This window comes from Aythya ferina, assembly GCF_964211825.1.
Source record: "Aythya ferina genome assembly, chromosome: 5".
In the NCBI taxonomy this organism is placed as follows: Eukaryota; Metazoa; Chordata; class Aves; order Anseriformes; family Anatidae; genus Aythya; species Aythya ferina.
In genome coordinates this window covers 42,724,870-42,745,046 of record NC_140301.1, presented here as the reverse complement: position 1 = coordinate 42,745,046, position 20,177 = coordinate 42,724,870, and the positions used below count along the sequence as shown (strand labels likewise).

Sequence of the window (20,177 nt, the reverse complement as noted above, 5' to 3'; positions counted from 1 at the left end):
GGTGCTGCAAAGTATGTGACCTAGCTGTGCTGTCATCTTTTGCTGGGGAGTCTCTCAATTGAAGGTTTCCTTCCCTCTCCAGCTTTTTGCACCATTCCCTGGTGCAGCAAGGCAACTGATCCTGGGGGGAGGGGGAATCTTGCTGAGTGACTGCGATCTTCTAAGTGAAGGGACTCTTTGTATAGGTGCATGAAGTTCATTGCCCAGGAGTGTATAAAGAGTCAGTGTGGGAGGAAACCTTGGGCTCCCTCCTTGCCCAAGTAAAGCAACAAACCTTTCATTGCTGTCTTGCCTCATTGCTCCTCAGACACCATAATCTTCTCTCTTCTGCTGTTCTATGTGATGGCTGCAGGACTGCTGAGAAAACTGTGCATCAGCACCACAGGTCACTGCTCGGTATAGATCACTCGTTCTTGACTCTGCTGTGGGGTCTGTCAGAGAACATGGACTGTCAAGTACCACAGGGCCTTTCTGGAGATTCAGCTGTGCTAAGCGCAGTTTTGCATCTCTACCCTTGAGGTCTTTTTCTACCCCAGGTTACAGTGCTCCATTTCTCAGATGTATGGAACTTGGGAAGAGAAGGAGGAACAGAAAAGCAGATTATCGGACAAATGTACATTTAAGTGAGTATAAAGACCTGCTGCTTCCATCTGGCTATTGAATAAAACCTTTCTCTTTTCTTCTTGCCTTATTGTGTGAGCTCAACCCTCATTACCCATCAGAGAAGCCACAAACTAATCACTAGTCATGCAGATCTGCATGAAACCTGACCTGGTAAAAATAAAAACAGCTCAGTGGACACGTTTTTCTCCTCATAGTCTTTACTAAATTGTAGATGTATCCCTCCAAGTGGACAATGTATTTTGGTTGTTTGTTTTTCTTCAAACTTGCTTTGTCTGCACATAGAAGTCATATGCTTTTACCAAAATAAAATATCTATCTAACATGGATGTAATTTGAGTGATATCTAGAGTTTATTATTTCTACACTATGGGGAACCACTTGCAATAGAGTGTAATACCTCTATACTGCTATAGTCATGGTCACACTACGGGCTGTGCTGGTGCAGGAGTAACAAATCATGCCTCTTGAGAAAGTGGCTAATTGTTTTTCCTAGTTGAAATGATAAATATTTCTCCACACTAACTTGCCCACAAGTAAAATGAACCAATGTACTATTAAAAAGGCAAATGATTTTACATACTTACAAATAATGGATTTTCAGTTATTGAGAGGTTGCAGCTAATTTCACATGGGTTATCACCTATCTGGCACGTATTTTCCCCTCACCTTTCAACACATGAGATGGGCACTAGTTTGATTTTTGTTGTATTTATAATGTTTATTTCTTACTGGGGGAACGTTTCACATAAACCAAGATTGATCTTTCTTAAAAATCTGTTCTGCACTACACCATCATGTGGTCCTATGTGTGCATGTATGATGTGCATTACAGACTTTCAGCTATTCCTAAAAAAATTTACTAGTGGAGTTATTTATTACAGGGCATTTAAAAATAGCTCTGTGTTATTTCAAACCATATCGGTCAGATTCAGACCTGGTGATCCATTAAGCTAAGTGTGCAGATGAGAGATATTGTTCCTCTTTTGCTCCCCTGACTGTGCATGCCACTCAAACTCACATACAGTGATCATTCTCCTTTTGACAAAGTATTTACCCCATTGACTCAATGGTACGTACCAGGAGATACTGTACTTATGCATGAAGGAACAAAACCATGAGGCAAAAGTTGCCTCAAAAAAGGTAGGGGGTAGATGTGTAGATCCTTATCTTTTGTAACCACAACAAACCTCACTACATTGTATTGTATATTTTTACGTTAACAAAAATGAATGAAAGGGGACTACGTACTGGAGCACCTCCCAGTAGATCTCCAACAAGGATAACATTTTACACATATGGCTGCTATTTCTAGAATTTGATTGATTAGACAAGAGAAAAAGAAAAAAAAAAAAAAAAAAGAAAAGGTGGACTTTGTCCTGCCCCCTGTTGGATGTCTACAATGGTTGCACAGGATGTCTTTGTTTCTCTTTGTAGTGACTGGACAGAAACAGGATCTTTTATAGTACTATTCAAGTAATATAATTAATAACAGAGTATTGAAAGGAGGTCAGATGAACTGTATCATAAAACTTGCGGGCTCAGGACTCATGGACAAGAGGTTGTGTAAAGGAATGTAGTGCAGCTAGCCCTTCTCAAATTATTGTACCATCTCACTACACTTTTGACTATTTCCCATATACTTTGAGAAAATTGAATTACCTGAAAATGCAGTTAAAGAAACAGAGTGAGAACATTTATATGCAATTATATAGTTTATTCTGATGATGATTTATTTCTCTTTCTTATGATTAATAGTCTGCAGTAAAAAAAAATATTAGTTTCATAAGTTTAGTTCCACAGTCTTTATCACATTTCTAAGATTATTTTCAAAGGTGCTCAAATTTCCATTTTCTCACACAAATGTCAGTGTTTTCTCAACAGCACCAGCCTTTCTTGGACTTGTTTCAGCCTGCTGGATTTCAGTTAGATGTTGAGAAGCGTTGATTGAAATTGACACCAAAGAGAACTTCCTCTAATATAGATAATACTGCAGTATTCATGAACTTCAGGAAAAATGTTTCATCTTCCTGATGCATGGCTAGCAGATTATATGCGCGTAGATGTAGACAGACTGCCTGCTAACTCATTTTGGTTTGGTTATATGCTAAAAGCATTGATCAATAAATAGTTGCATGGCCAAGGAATGAGCAACGTACAGTAAGTTCACGGAAGTCAATGGAAATATGCACAGTAATGTCACTGGCTTTTGGAGCATGTCCCACCTGAGGAAGTAAAGTTCAGTCTCTCACGCTTGGGCCAGCAACAGGTAGGCAACTGAAAGTTTGTTGTGAAAACAGGTCAACACAACTGCAAAGAAGGTCACATCCAGTTAGTTCACTGGCACATTACTTTGATGTGAGAGAAAAAATATAAAGGCTTTTCCAAATTGTTCAAAACATTACTTACTGTGTGTGACTAACAAATAAATAAGGCAATTATAGGAGGAATTTGCTGCAGCAAACCAGGAACTGGTTGCTGTAAGAAATTTCCAAATTAATATTAAATTGTCCTTCTGGATGGAAATCTGATGGGATGTCACTGTAAATCAAAAACACTCAGAACTGTACCAGACATGAACCAAAACCTGTTGAGCCACTTTAGTACAGTCACGCAACTCTCATTTACAGTATCTCATCTGTGATTAGATTATGGTACATGAATGATTCCATGAACTTTGCTGTCCAGGTAAAAACAGAGAACCAACAGCAAGGTATAAGTAAATATCCATATAAATTAAATGACAGTGTGTATTGGTCAAAGTAAATGCCAGTAGCAGAGTTTAGGGAAAGGTCTTCAGACAGAAGTATTGGGCATGTTGCTTTTTTCTCTTTTTGTCTCTCTGAAGTTTAACCACTGAAGATAGTAGGGTAAAGCTTGATATTTTCAAGATGATCTCTACATTCCTAAATATACTGTACCAGTAATACTTCAAAAATTCAGAGCAGTACTCCAAACTAGAGTAATTTGCCACATAGAATTGCTTTGCTATTTTTGTTATTGTTGATTTTCCAGTAAAGCTAAAAATACCATGAATCTTGACTTTTCAACAACAACAACAAAATACTGGGCATACAACATAGAAGTGGCCCTTGGCTCATTTGAATAGCACCTTTTAGAGACCCTTAATAGGTGACATAAATGATTCAGTGACTCATTCAGCTTTTACCCAGCATTCGACATTGTTCCCATCTATCATGCTTATCACTAGAAGATGACGTTTTGCATAAAGAACAACTTTACAGATCAAAATTTAAGATTACACATAAATTCAGTGAAGGAGAAGTTACTTGTTTCATGGAGGTCTGATTCCAATTTGGAGTATTTGTTTTGTCTGTGAAACTTGCCAACTATTTTCAAGTAAACATAGTGCAATTATTATCTTCTACTCTGTAGTTTTTTCCTCTGTGCTCTGCATTTCTACAAATAGAAATCACCAATCCACACAATATTCTTAAAAAAACCTTGTGAAGCCAAGCATTAAAGGATGAAAGGCCCTGAATTAAGGTGAGATAGTATCATTACTGGACATGTGTATGTAGTTTGAGTGTAGAAAATGCTGCAGGTTGGATAGTAGAAACACTTATTCCAGTAGCTTTCATTCTGTTTCTGGTACTTTTTTTTTTTTTTTTTTTTTTTTTTTTCTGTAGAAATTATCACTTGGAAAAGGTTTTCTGGAGGAAGACAATAACTTTCTGCTTTCCCTAAAGCTTAACTACTGCAGACAGTGGGGTGAAAGAATATATTCAGTGAAGAACCTGTCCTCATCTGTTCTTACCTAGTTTTGCATAATTCTGCTATGTCACTAAAAGTACAGTAGAAGTTACATTGTCCTTAATGCTGGCCTTGGGCCCATATCTGCCTTGCATCTCAAGCTGAAGCTATTTTACTTGACCCCTAACAGCCTGACCATGAAGTGAGGTCTGTTCACCTCCACGTAGCAGGCTGACCCTGATACTGACTTGCCAGCCAGCCCCTCTCTGCAGAGTGTTGGGAGTTCACCCACGTGCAGATCTTAACGCAGAAAGCTGATGGACAGGAATTGCATAATTCCTTGTTCCTGGCTTCTGACCTGTCAGCATACCATCTCTCTTATTCTGCGTGGAGTAGAGAGATGCACGGAGGAAAATCAAGTTCCTGCAGAGACATTCCTCACAGTGAAGGAGATCACATGGCAAGAGCATGCCCCTTTGGCATCGTACGACCTTTGGCAGGAATCTTGGTGCTGACTCGAGAAAGGCACATGGTGTGCACCGGTTCAGTGCAGGATACAGGACCTCATGTAAATGGAGGAAGGTTACTGGTGGAAGGCAAAACAAACCAACTCTTATCAGTACAATATCAGCACAGATAGATACCTTCTAAGTGATCTTCATTATTTGGCAATTGTGGAAAGCATGTGCATTGAAGCCAGGTTCCAATCTAATTCCAAAATAAGACTGAATAGTTCTGGCACACAGAACACTTCTAGTCCTGTGTATATAAATTACTGTATGCACCCTTTAAAGCACACAGCAAGAGTGACCAAACTCCTTGTGAGCAAGTTAGACAGATCTTTTCAAATAGGTTGCAGATGCAGCATCATATTGTTCTCAGTGGCACAAAATGAGTGAATTTGACCAGCAGATGTTCCCAGGTCTGACAGGGACAGGGACTGCTGGAAGCTATGTTACAAAGAAAGCTGTAGTCAAAGCTGATGATGGTAGTGACAAGACCCCTTTTGAATATGATAGGCTTTGAATGAAGACAACAACCAGTTTCTTTTCCGTTCTCTCTTCTCTCTCTTCTCTCTCTCAAAAAGGGAAGATATAAAGTGGGGAAATCTTCTAGACTTTGCCAATCTTTTCCAGCATTTCTTGCTTTTAACTCTTGTACTCCCTGAATTCCTCTTATTCTAGGCTCAAACTATGCATGTGACAGTTCTGGCTTATGTCTTGATTTTCAAAGGGAATTAGTCAGGGTTTTCAAATGTCTGTTCATATAATTGCTGACACAAAGTTAAAAATAGTATTGCTAAAAATAAAAAAAAAAAATACATTTAGATAGTACCTCTCACAGAATCACAGAATGGCTGAGGCAAGAAGGTACCTCTGTATCGATCTGGTCCAACCTCTGCTCCAGCAGGGCCACCCAGAGCTGGTTGGCCAGGATCATGTCCAGGTGGCTTTTGAAGATCTCCAAGGAGGGAGACGCTGCAAACTCTCTGGACAACCTGTGCACATGCTTGTGCACCTGCATAGTACAAAAGAGCTTCCTATGTTCAGATGAAAACCCTTGTGTTACAGTTAGTGCCCATTGCCTCTGGTCCTGGCACTGGGCGCCACTGACAAAAGGCTGGCTCTTTTTTACATCCTCCCTTCAGGTTCTTATAGACATTGATAAGATCCTCCTGAGCCGCCTCTTCTACAGGCTGACCAAGCCCAGCTCTCCAGCCTCTCCTCACAGGAGAGGTGCTCCACACCCTTCATCATCTTGTGGTCCTCTACTGGACTCTTCCCAGTATGTCTAAGCTTGTCTTGTACTGAGGGCCCCAGAACTTAACATAGCACTCCAAGTACAGCCTCACCAGTGCTGAGCAGAGGGGAAGGATCACCTCTCTTATTCTGCTGGCAATACTTATCAGGTTGGTCAGGCATGACATCCCCATGGTCAAGCCATGCTGACTACTCCTTATGATTTGCTTCTTCATGTGCCTGGGAATAGTTTCCAGGATTAGCTGTCCCATCACCTTCCCAGGAACAGAGGTGAGGCTGACTGGTCTGTAGTTCCCTAGGCTCTCCTTCTTGCTCTTTTTGAATATAGGAGTGGTATTTGCTTTCCTCCAGTCTTTGGGAAGTTCTTCCAGTTGCCATGATCAAGAAAAGAGTATAGGGAGTGGCCTTGCAATCACCTCTGCCAGTTCCCTCAGCACTTGTGGGTACATCCTATCAGGGCCCATGTTCCTGTGAATGTCCAGTCTGCTCAAGTGTTCCCTGACCTGATTCTTTTCCACCAAAGAGACGTCTTCCTGCCTAGCCTCTGGACCTGGGATTCCTTTCATCAAAAAGGATCCCTGAAGTGATTCACCAGTATTACATGCATGCAAGAAAGCATCATCATACAAACAGCAAAATGAAGCCAGAGAAATGCATCAGATAATTTCTCATTCCTTGGATAGAAATATGCATAGATTTAAACTGCATGCCACAGGCCTCCCAGGAGTTTGCATCTATCTAAAATTTCATAGCAGGGGAGATATCATAAAATGCAAATGCCAAAATGGTATGTAGAGGAAAGTAAAAGCTTAAAGGACATATTAACTGCTCATGTCCTCATCAAGCTTAACCATCTGTATTTAGCCAGTGTTACTGTTGCAAATAAGTTTGTGCCTTATCAGATTGACCACAGAGGTTAATTAAACTCCTTTCTGGATCTGATATTTTTGTAGGAACATGTAGCAAATGATTTGTAGATAGTAGTCATCAGTTTGCCACAAGTAATGCTGTTATACATGGGAAAAGAGAAATCATTCAGGGCACAGAGAAAACCTACCAACAGTCTGTCAGGAAAAGATGGAAGAGGTCATAGGTGCATGAAATTTTTTCAAGTGGAGGAGAATATATGCTTAAAGCTAGGCTTGGCATCACTTGCTATTTCACAAGCCTCAAAGTCCTCTGGTGCCTGTCGTAAAGCAAATATGGCTGATGTTGAGATCTTGGCTTTCCATTCAGTGCAGTGGACATCCGCAGGGCTTGGCATAGATCCTTGACTTGTTCTCTGGTTGGTACTTTTTCCATGGTAATCTGTATTAATTTCTATAGTAATTGTTCAGTGATTATAGTGATCTACACAAATCACAAAATTCTCTTCATTGTGTGTAGGATAAACCTGAACTAAATTGTTTCTATGCAGTTATATGCATATTAGAGGGATTTTAACAAGTCAATATGCAATACAAATACTAGCTTTAAAGATTTGTACTTGCTGGAAAACATGTTCAGAGATGACGCACACATACTAGGTTCCTCCTAACCAAGGAATAGCTACAGAATAGCTTTAAGCATTACTGCTCTCTCTGATGGACCCTTCACTAAGTCCAGACACATCAGAACATTGTGGAGGACTATCAGATAAGTCATAATTACAAATAATGTTGGATAAATGATAAAGGTATCATGTCAAGTTAAATGAATGCATTTTTAAGGCAAAAAGTACTATTTTTCCATTAGAAATCATAATCCATTTCTGGATTTAAGCAGTTACCATTTCAGAAAATCTAGTATGAGTTTAGAGCAAATGTTGCACATAGTAGTAGTATGTTATCATTTCATCCCAAACCACTGTGAAAATACAGAATAATAAAGGCAAAATGTCTTAAAGCTTGTGAACTGGAGTTAATCTGTAAAATATAAATTAAAATGTCATTGAAGGATTTTTCCCTTAGAAAGAAAAAAAAAAAAAAAGGAAATATTTCGAAAGACTATGCCAAAGGAAATGATGCTTTTAATCGGGAAAAAATGTTTCAGCAAGGTAAAAATACAACTTTTAGTGGCTTTAACTTACATTAATTTTGCTTACATTTTATGTTTTGGGACATAAAATATATTGTAATAATAAATTATATAAGTATAAACAATATGTGGATTATATTTAAAATTAAGAAAAAACACATTTATGGTTGTATGTTTATATATAGGGCATTTAAATAAACGTAAACTGCAATACTACAACAAGTAAACTGAAAACTGAGGGAAAAAAACTTCTTTCCCTTTTACTGTGCTGAAAGCCTCATTTTAAATCAATCTGGGATAGTTCTTGTTGTTTTTTTTTTTTTTCCATTGAAGTCCAATCATTGAACTAACCATAACCAGCTATGTCACTTATAAACTTCTGTGGCTCAGGACTAGTTGACAAATGACAAATTGTTGAAGAGGAGTTCTGTCCACTTGTCAAGGAACACTGACAGATTAAGATATAACCCCTCTTTATCCAAGACTGTGTGGATAGTTTTCTGCACAGACAGCTTTGTTACTGTTTTTTTGTTGTCGTTGTTGTTGTTTTTGTTTGTTTGTTTGTTTTTATGACAAGCAAACAGTGCTTTAAAAAAAGGGATTTAATAAGATACATAGGAAAGCCTACCTTCTGGTTTCCTGAAAGTGTCAACACTGCTAAATCCTTCTATTGTATACACTTTGTTATACTCTTAAATGGCACTTGTCTAATCTTTGCTATTCACATAACCTGATAAGGAACTATTGAGGCATGTAACTTGTTATAAATGCTTTATCTTTTTTTTTTTTTTTTTTTTTTTTTTTCCACTTGTAATCTTCTTATGCTACGATCAGATAGACTCTGAAACTTATTTATTCATTCTACATGACTTTTCTGTTTGCTCTAACATAACAATCTATGTATTCCTGTTAGAAATATAGGAACTTCTTGGTTGTCAGGTGTCCAAAAACCCCGTGGGAATACCCAGACATGTAGCAGTTTTCCAAATGTGGTATTTTTCTGACATAATTAAGGTCATCTTTATTTATTGTTTGATTATCAGGTAAGCTACCACAAGTTCAGCCAAATCAACACCACTTTCCTATATCTGAATGAAATCTGCAGACTACCTCCGGTCACACTGAAATTTAACCTTTTAAGATTTTGTTAAATTCAGCACTCTTTAGCATCTGCAGGATTAAGAATTTCACATGTAGAATTAACCCATCCATTTCGCACTGCCTTAGGGTAGCACTGCTCCAGCAGATTTTGTAGTGCTTTAACTTTTAGAGTGATATGTCCTCTTTAATTTAAAATAAAATAAGATCCTGCCTTTTAGATAACAAAAAGGAGAGATCCTTTGAGTAATTTATTTATTCATTTATTTCCACTCTGTTATCAGGGTTTTGCTGTTCTATCCTCCCCATCTCATTGCAGCACACTTTGTGAACTTGCTAGTCCCGCTCTGTAGTGGTGCTTTGAGAGCTCCAAGACAAACTGAGATTGGTTTGGGGTAAGGGGCAACTTAGGTTAACGGTTTCATATAAGTATTTTGAAAAACATTTGGAATGAAATGCATAATGTTTTTCTGAGAAACAAGCACCTCAGTTCTCCATAGGTAGGCTAATCTGTCACTGTTAAGCCATTGATATTACTGGCTTTCAAAGTCCCCTGACAACTCACATTTAGCTGTAAACCAGATTGTTTTGAATATGGGGAAGAGAAGCTGTAAACATATAAAATAAATGACTCCTGGCCATTCCAGTGGTGTAACATTTTTGTCAGGAGCCTGTTTATATCAGACTTTTAAGTATCCTGACCAAAAAAATGTATGATTTATGGTACCTTTACCCTGAGAGCTGTCACGTAAGTAGCTACAATGAAGCAAACAATATGTTGTACGTTTTAACTACTCAGGCTGCTGGGCAGGTTTCCCTGGGGGTGAAGCAACCTCACTAACCTACAATTGATCACTTTTCCTTCACTTCCCCTTTCCTAGGGCATGTGCCTGATTGATTTTGGTATTACAGCTGCTCATTCTCCCTACTTTTATTCATCTCCAGCCCTGTAGTAACTCTGAAGTAATTCCTGCAGGAATAGGCAAGGATTTCTTACTGGAAGAAGTATTCCATGGTGAACTCCATATTCCTCTTCATGCCCCTAGACTCTTCAAGCTTGTATCAGTAGGATTTCCAACATTGATCTGCTGCTGCAAAACAGAGTCCTGGCTTTAAATGTCCATCTAATGAACATTGACGTACTCCCCATTGGCAGAACATTGGTGATCTTAAAAATTAAGGAAATAACTCATAGGAAAATAATTCTATATAGGGACGTTCACCCCTAAGAGAAACCTGGTCCTTACAGTTCAGTAATTTCTCCCTTGTTCCTCTCCAATCCCTATGCAAAACTAGGATGGGGGATGGGAGGGGTCAATCTTCATGAGGAATCAGGGAAATATAGAGTATAACAAAGGGACCAGAGGTAGTACTGCTGACCATACTAAACCTCCATGTCCCTGGCTGGTTCAAACATCTGATTAGGTCTAAATTGAGCAGTCTAAATCAGCCCCTTGGGGTTACCCCAGCTATGGTTCATTTAGCCAGCCAAAGCAGACTTTTTAGCATAGACTTGAACAAGTTTATGTTTAAATGGGTAACAGTGTGCAAAAAAAGGGGAAATCTCCTGGTCTGAGTACAGATATGCAAATATAAAACACCTTGTATTCATTACTGTGGAAATTTTATCTACCTATTCCCTTTTATTAACCTATGACTTCATCTCCTCCCCTACCCCCAAAGGGAAGTGATTAACATTCATAAATGCACATTTAGTTTTGCATAACAAATAATGATCATATAAAAATATAGGAATGTTTGCTTAAGCTGTACTTAATCAGGGTGTTTTTAATCTAAGAAACGAACAAAACTGAAGAAAGAAGTGTTCTGAAATTGTCTGAAGAAACAACAAAATCCTAACATTTAAATATCATGGGTTAATAGTATTGTCCTCTGAGCCTAACAGTAATCATACCCTATATAATTATATCCCAGAATTCACTGGAAAACCTAATCCATAAAGAATGGTTTCATTTTCCTGGGTCCTGCTAAGTCACTCATAAATTTTGCTGAAGGTTGGTAGACAGGTAGAGGTCAAAAACAGGCCCAAAATTCCAGCAACTCAGTAGCTGGGAATTGTACCTTAAAAAGGGTTAGCCTTCATTAAGTGACACTTCATCTTTATAAAGCAGCATGAAATACTGTATGAAGATCCCCAGTGTCCTGATAACACTGACAAAGGATTCCAGGAAGTGCAAGCTTGCTGTGATAGATGGGATTAAGGGAGAGAGCTGAGAGAGAAAATCACAGTGCAAACTTCTTCATGGAAAAAAACAAAGCTGGATGAACTGATGCTAATAAAGGTGGAGAGCCCTGACACTGCAAAAATAAATATTCTTTATAATTTGTTTTAGGATGGATCCCCCGTCCTTCTAGGGCTCTAACCCATGGGATTCTTCCATGTAGGTCCCAAAGTGTCCCTGACACTCAGAAAACTTGTATTCATGTAAAGTCACATTGAACTAGAGAAGAATCCTTGAGGTTTGCAGCTGTGAACTACTGCCTAAAACCTGAAAGCTACAAGTTTCTTTCAAGCTTAAACATTATAAAGTTATTTACAATAGATGTTTTCTTCTGTTTTACATGGCTGTGATCAAGCATGCATTTTTTTGGATGGTTCCTTCCTAATCTCCATCAAGCAAACTTGTGCTCCTGCTCTTCTTCTTAGGCACCTGGCTCAGATAAACCTAGGAGCAGATGGAGCAAGGATCTACGTGGTATTCTACATCAGGCTCCACAAAATTTGTGACCGAAGTTGGTCTTATGCCAGCTTACAATTATGCAGGGTAGGTCAAGCAGCAGGTTGTATTTTCTCATTAAATGTGTTTATACCACTGTTCCCATGGAACCAAACTACTGAGTGAGGAATATAAGTACTTAAAAATCATCTTAGTGACCTTAGGAAGAAACAATCATCTGAGAAAAGACAAGGCATGATGTGGAAGAGGAAAAAAAAAAAAAAAAAAAAAAAAAAAAAAAGACTAAAAATGAGATCTACTGGTCAAAAAGTAGGTAAACAGACTGTCATGTATTGTTTGGTACTGGCGAGTCTGTGTATCACTGTTACTGGAGGAATTTCTTCCAGCTGCACTAATTTTCTTCTCTAGAGATAAATTTATTTTTGAAAATAGTTATTCATAACAGATGATGCTGTCTTGACAAACCTGATAACATCTTTCTTAGAAGAGGAATTTAACACAATGTTAATACAATGGATAGATATTTTTAGTGATTCACTGTTAAGATTTATTTATTTTTTAATCTGTAACACAAGATTCTTTGGTTACACTTCTAAACACTTTTCCCTTTCATCTCCTACTGTCCTTCTCCATTGTTAGTAGAGCAAGAAGACAAGGCTTACATATATCCATCCAGCATATTTCCATCACCCTTCATAGCCCTGCAACTCTGTTCACGGATGTTAAACACCACAGCTCTTATCACAAGTGTTAAAACATATGGTATATTGGGAGAAAGAATGAACAATTTGGTAAGTTTCAGCTTACCTGAAGTTGTTTGGAGTGAATTAAAGATTTATTTTTTTTTTTCTAAAAGTGTGAGACCCTGTACCAATCCCAACTGCCTATAACAGGAAAAGCTTTTAATTTCCTTTCTGTGTACAAACCATTAATTCAGAACACAATGCCTCAGTTCTTAACATCTCACCCTCTTCTCAAGTTGCCTGTTGCCATTTATTCTTCATTAACTCTTCCAGCTCTATAAACGCAGTAATCTTGGAGCTACAACATCTCTGCTGTGAGCATGGGCTGTGAGACCACGTGCTGTTCCTGCATTTGCATCACAAGCACATGGTATGGGAAAGAATGAGTAGAGGAATGAAGATAAATGGTGGGAGAGGTAATTCAAAAGTAGCTTTAAGGCCTGCAATGTGTAGAAGAATGCAGTCCTTCTATTTTCTCTTTAAGGGCAGCTGTGAAATAGGGAAGGGTCCTGTATATGTAAAATCACAGAGCAGAATTTGAACATCTTCAAAGTTTGCTTTTGGATTGAGGATCTGGTTTGAAAAATACCTGAAGACCTAGTTTGTTTTGAGAGAACAGGTTCTGTCCTTAGGCATAAGGAACTGCATGTACACGCATAAGGCCTCTGCTTATTTAGTAACTGAAGATAGCGAGTTGTAAACACAATCTTAATTACTCTCACAGCTTTATGAGTTGTAAATGTTCTCCTTCATTTTCCTAGAAAGAAATCCCAACTGTTGCATAGGAAGATTATTTAGCTCACTCCAGACTCCTTATTCTACTGCAAAGATAAATGTGACCCAAACAACCACTGGAATGGCCACTGGAGACTGGTAATTTGGGAGGATCTCATATCATATAAGTGAAATGAAATATACATACATACATGAAATGAGTTGGGAAGGGCACTGCACCCTGAGGAGCCTTTTACCTGCAGCATAGTTTTGAATATCCTTGAACTGGCCTGTTTACACCAAAGATAGACAGGTCCCAGCTAGAGCATGATCTTTATTCAAGGAGTATATTTTTGTATCTGTTTCACTTTAGGCCTGTATTCCACTGGTTTCACACGAAGTCTTTTTCAACTGAGGACCAGAAAGTGTTGTTTTCAGGTTTTTTTCTCTTTTATATTTCAGCAACTCTGTTCTTTTTGCCCTTGCTTTTCTTTGGGGAAAAAAGAAAGAAAAACAAAAAAGTGCTACAGGCCAATAGTAACTCTGGTTATAAGCTGCTGGTGTTCTTGGCAATGAATTCGGGGAGACTGGAAAATGATTTTACCAATGGAATTTCCTCAATACCTTTAGCATTAGACACAATGGAGAGAACATGACTTTGACGTAATAAATCCACTAGGGTATTTGCTTATGGCCAGCCCTCCATGACTCAAACATACCACAATCTGTGGTATGGGGTAGAAGCACAGTAATATGTCTTTTTAAGGGAAAAATGTTTAGCTGTTGTTTTTCTTTTCTTCTGAAATATAGAAAGCTTTATGCTCTGTAAAGGCAATAGGTTGACAAACTAAGGATTTTTCATTATTAGGTCAGGCTTTGTCCATCAAACACTTGATACTTCTGATACAGTATCAGCAAAAAAGGAGAGCAAATTCCTGATACTGTATTTTGAGGTAACAGGACTGCATGTCGTGACCCTTTTAAAAAATGAGAAATTTCTCTGTAAATGTAACAGGACTGGTTTTATTTTTGTCTTAGACCTGTCTTTACCTCCTCCTACTAACTCCTGCTTCTTGCACTAATTAACAAAGGAATGGCAGCTCCTGGACTCTGGATTTGAAAGAGACCAGGCATAGAGAACTATCAGTTAGTGACTGGTCCAAAACAAGACTGCATGATGACTGAAAGGTAATGGCAGCCAGTTTACACTTACTTTCCTAAAAATGGCTAGAGTTTGGAGCAGTGGAATTTTCCTAAAGCAGAACTAAAATTTTCAGATGGGTGGTAGCGGTCTTAGACAATATTGAGTGCCAGAGGGTACAGAGAAAGGCAAGGAATAAATTATTGTTGTCCAGAAGCCCGTTTCTGACTACAAACACAGGCAAGGTCAAATAAAATTTATTTGGAGGAGAGAGAGTCTGACTTTCTGAAAAGCTGAAAGACTTTAGCTGTTTCACAACAATTTCTTATCTGCAGGCCCCTTAGCTAGGGGACCTACAAAGTACCAAAAATGCAGGGGGTGGAGTGATGGGGTGGGGAGGTGTGTGATCGAGACTCAATGTAGGTGCATGCTGTGAAGTTGGTGGCCTAATGTACTTTGGTGAAGGGTAGAAATGACCCACAGGACTAGACAAAGGTCAGGAGTCTAGGCAGTGGCTTGTATTGCTTACAGCTGGGGCTATCAGCAATTAATCCATGGCCTGGAAGGAGGCTCTTGGATAATAGGGATCATCTTGTAACTGCTGTTTCCCTTCCACCCACCCTGGACACTCCCAAGATTTGCCCATGAAGCAGCTGGGATGCAGAAATTGCTCTCAGAGGGTGCTCCCAGCTGGTGAGGAAAAGGAGAATGGGTAATGCATGCAGACTTCCAAAATATCACTACCAAAGCTCCCTCCGCCCCCTCACCATGTAGCATTTTTTTTCTGCTGTTTAAAGAGGAAATGTGTTGACAAGTCTTAGCAACATCTGACTCAGATTGCCGTAAATTCAGAGCACCCATTGGGCTGGAGATCCTGCAGAGCAGATGGTGACACAGGGGGTGGTGATGAAAAAGCAGCACTGTGACTATTTCACTTCTTCTGAGAGTGCAGCCATGCCAAGGACATGTAATTGAGGGACAAAGGGAAAAGCTAGCTGTAAAATCCCCATCTACCTGGGGAAGCTTAGAGCCAAATGGGCTCAATGTAGGGCCCAAATGCATCAGGCCAGGGACTGTCCCCTTCTGTGACAAATACACACAAGCAAAACATTGGTCTACTAATTTTGTTTCCTGCAGTAAATTAAAAATATTTGTCATGAGTAGTGGAGTGAAAAATGTTATCACTGCCTTTAAAAAATCATAGGACATGGAACAGAAAGGGTTTTCCCCTTGGCTCACATATACCAGGAGCAGAATGCAACCCTATTTTTCACAACAATCTTCTAGCAATGAAAAAAAAAAAAAAAAGTTAACGGCAAAAAGTGGGAGAGCCAGGAATGTATTATACAGGAATGGTTCTAGCCAAAGTAAGCAAAATCCAAACATCCCACACTTCCCAAATTATCTTCCTTTCCTGCTTAATGCACTGTAAATGAAATTCAGTTGGACTTTGCCATTATTGAGGACTGGATTTAATCACATTCAAATTGTACATAGATAGGAATTGATGATAAAGTGAATTGTTTGAACAAATAGCTCACTTCCTTTGCAGTAATTCTTACTATTGTTAACATATTAATAATGATAATCCTGTGCTGCATTTATAATAGAGCCTTTCTTCACCAAGAATCCTATTTTATTTCACTCATGTGAAATAAACTGATTGTATTGTACATATGCTATCTTAACTGAAAACATATCCAACATCACAGCTCTTCCTGTAAACCATTCTTTAAAACTAAAGAAGGTTAACTTTCTTACCAAATCATTGCATTTTCAATACTTTTTTTTTTTTTTTTTTTTTGTTAAACCTGCCTCTGCTCATTCCTCTATAAAGCTTATGTTTTCCACAAAAATAAAGCTGCAGGAAATCTGTAGCTCTAGGCAGTCTTCCCAAAGGAAGGCTGCATTTATTTTCAGTGCTGCAGCCATTTCTCATAAGTTTGTTTTTATTTGATTTTCATAAAAACAAGACAAAACTCAGTGGTGCAAAAAAGACTGTTTGTTGAACAATATTATTTCAATGCTTCCATTCAGCCATAACTGTTGACACTTTGGGTGTGCAGAAAACATGAGGTAAGACTTCATTGCCCAGTCTTGAATGAAATGGGATGGTGTATGCTTTTTTTGCCCAAGAAAGCTAGTCCTGGGAAAAAGAACCTAAGTAGCTCATGCTGCTTAATGCCATTAGACTATAGGTCTTGGTGATTTAGACTAGGCATCTCAATTGGAAAAAAAAAATAAATAAAAAAACAATCTCTACATCTGTATGTAGATGAAAAAAAATGTTTTAAATCTAATTCAGGGGGCTCTAAGCCCACAGTTGTGGGCTAAGTAACTCATTCATTAATTTGCAAATAATCTTTGGCTTTCTTGATTCAATAAACTTGGACAGGCTTGCAAAACTCTTAGTTATGTTTAGGTCCACAGGGACAGTCACACCAGAACCCAAAATATATGGAAAGCTGTGTTTTTCTTTAAATTCAGATGCAAAACATTTCTGCAAAAAAAATTAATATGAATGGTTCCTCTTCCTCTTGCTGCTCAAGTTTTTAAACAAGTATGCTTTGGAGGAGTTAGAAACTGGACAGTGAAATCCTTTCCACCAGGTATGACATTTCTTAGCTATTGTAAATTGAGACTGACCCATCATTGCCATTGCTGCTGAAATATCTCTGAGTGGTATAGATATGTGTATACAGAATCTGTGGCACCTTCTTAGGTAAATATTGAATAGTTAAAAGAATGAGGGAAAGGTAGTGTTGGCCAAATCATTTTGTGCAAGGTTGATATAATGAGCTTTTTTTACCAGCTAGGTGTACTAACAGTACAAAGCATAGGAATACCCTGCCTGTGAATCCACAGACTGACAATACAGCTATTTGCCATTTAGAACAACAAGAAGCAAATGCTTTGGTTACAGAAATTGAATCTACAGGGCTAACATGGGTAAACAAAATGGAATCATAAATTCTGGAATATATCCAGGAATCCAGGTTATTAACAAAAAATGCCATAAATACTGTAATGTCCAACAAGTAAAGAAGAATTGTTACTGCTGTCAGAGATGCCATATTATTCACAGAAGGAATACAGAGACTTAGCAGCAGATATGTGTCTTTTGTTTCAACTGTTATCAACTCTTGTGGGAGCTCTTTATAGAAAAGTTGGGTTCATTTTTTATGCTTTATAGGGCCAATAGCATAGCCTTTGTCCTCCATCCTTTCCTGCCTCTTTTGAGCAACTCATGCTAGAACTTGCATTTATTCCTTTTGTGACCCTGTTTGCACAGAGTAGGCATAGATTTGTAGATTAAGGTAATTCAGAAAAATGTTTTCTGGAGCTGGAAAGTGTCTTATTCCGAATTAGCTTTGTCCATAGACCACTCTTTATTTGCAGATAAGAGCAATCACCCAGGAAGCCAATCACTGACAAGCAACACAGTTTGAATTCTTGCACACACCCTTAATCCAAATTCATTTCCGTGAGAAGATAAGCTTTCAGTAAATTCACTAATCAACGAGTATAAGTTTAGAAAGCAGAACAGGAGGTGCAGTTTCACTACTCAGTTTATTTTCCAGGACTTACATTTTAATTTAAGACAAAGGTAAAATAAGTGAAGTACTCCCATACTGGTTTCCATCAGAAACATGTATCTTTTAACAAGACAGCATTTGCTCATTTGCTGCTAAACATAGTCAGGGAAAAAAAAATACATAAACAAAACACATAAACTGCTCTCAAAATTATAAGCAACCATTGATAGAGACAAGCTGAATACAAATGAAAGAAAAAAACAGAGGAACCTCTCTAGGCAGCAGCTTTTCCAAAGACATTGGTACTATATTGTATAGCCAAAACATTCAGGATATTGGTTGATATGTAATACAGCTGACAACCTTAGAGGCAAACTCTTCTGCAGCTATCCTAACATTTAGCTCTGCAGAGACCCACCTGTGGTAGGCCGTCAAAATAAACTGAATTATTCTAGAGGTAGGATGACCGTGAGAAAACATGGAGGCAGCTAGTTTTAGCCCATCATGTAGGAATCTTGTTGTACATGAACTTTTCCAGATTGTGAAACTGAGGTACAGTTCAAAAGAGAGGACATAGTCTCACTGTCTGTGCAATGAAGTTGCCTCCTTAGGTCTGAGTCATTCTCACAGGAAAAGAGCTGTCCACATCTATCAAACCTGTGTTTGTCTCATTACTGCTTTATTGACAATCCCGATAAACACGTGAAAATTCTCTTGCATCAATACCTTTGTGCAGCATTACCCTTGTCATCTTTCACTGGATGTGTTTTGAGTGGCAGGCAACAGGACTTCTTCAGTCCCATGAAGATCATCTGATGCTCTCAAGATAGCTTCTGTTACGTACACTGACATTGCAAATATATTAAACTCCTAATTTGTTCACCTTTGACTTAGAGCTCACTTGCACATGGTGAAGAAGACTCAGGACTGAACATGGATAGGAAAAAATAAGTCTCTAGTGCTTTTTAAGGCATTCAAAAGCACTTGCTCAGTTAGAGAACATAAATGTTTTGTCTGGTAGCACTTTGTCCTGCTTTCAGAAATGCAATGACTTAAATTGTAGCTGCTTCCTTATAATTAACTGAGCACAAAAGCCAAACCCATGGAAATTGTACAGTAAACACTACTGCTTACTGGCATAGTGGAAAGAACAATGAGGGCACAGCCTCCCATGTTAAAACCTAAGAACAACACAATACACTGTATTTTGGGGGTGATTCCATTGTGCTGGTTTATTTGATTTAGGAAGAAATAGATGTTTTTGCCAACACAGAAATAAATTCACTCCTACCTTTATGTTTGGGCCCCTTTTCAGCTCTCCCATGTACAGTGTTTGCTGAAATCTGCCTGACTAGTTAAGCAGGAGGTTAGCTATGCTGCAGCAGACATGTGAAAAGTAATTTAAAGATTTATTTAATCTACTGAATGCAGGTTTTGAAAAGCAAATGTTGTCTGGTGAAAAACACCACCAGTGGCACATAGCAGTTTGCTTCAATAGTGTTCTCCTTTAGGAATTCCCAAAGCATATTAGAATACAACTGGAGTAACATTTGGGCACACAGGCTATACTATCTTGAAAATAATAATACTAATATTAACAAGGCCAAGCTAGGATGAAGGAGATACAGTTACCTTTTTTTTTTTATTTTTTTCAATACGAGCATCCAAGAGAGCCTCTGATTTCATGACAGTGAATTTCTAACAACACGTGAACCATGAAATGGTTCCACATCTTCTTGTCAGGCCCAGCAAAAAAGGCCTGGTCACTTGATTTAACTTCAGGCCTTGAGATCTGCAGGTTATTGGTGAAGAACAGGTCATAGATAAGATAAGGTGACATTCAGTGACGTTGCTTCATTTAGAATAGAAAATGTAAAGCTAGTACTAAAAAAAAATAAAAATAGGAGCTGGGTAAGGAATGCTAACTCAGGACGTAAGCTGTGTTAAATGTTCAGTTTGGCAAAGGTCCTGGACATGCCATTGCTGCCATGATTTATGTCAAATCATATACTGATGGCATGAGGATGAAGTTTAACTTGGCTGTCTGTATAGAACAGTCAGGAACATCTTGTTCAAACAAGCAAGATAGACTTTAACGTGTACTAAAAGCATCATCATAGCTCTCTTGACTTGGG

At 38.4% G+C, this 20,177-nt stretch overlaps 1 long non-coding RNA gene across 7 annotated transcripts in view; it reads left to right on the top strand.

Moving 5' to 3' along the window:
* LOC311437601 overlaps positions 1-950 on the top strand; it is a 40,962-nt gene extending 40,012 nt beyond the window's left edge. For 6 of the 7 annotated variants that reach the window (XR_014693568.1, XR_014693569.1, XR_014693570.1 and 3 more), the window contains one exon: positions 537-785. This is a non-coding gene — a long non-coding RNA (uncharacterized lncRNA). Of the gene's footprint in view, positions 1-536 lie in introns of all 7 variants that reach the window. The other variant, XR_014693567.1, reaches the window with a different exon arrangement.
* Positions 951-20,177: the final 19,227 nt, after the last annotated feature.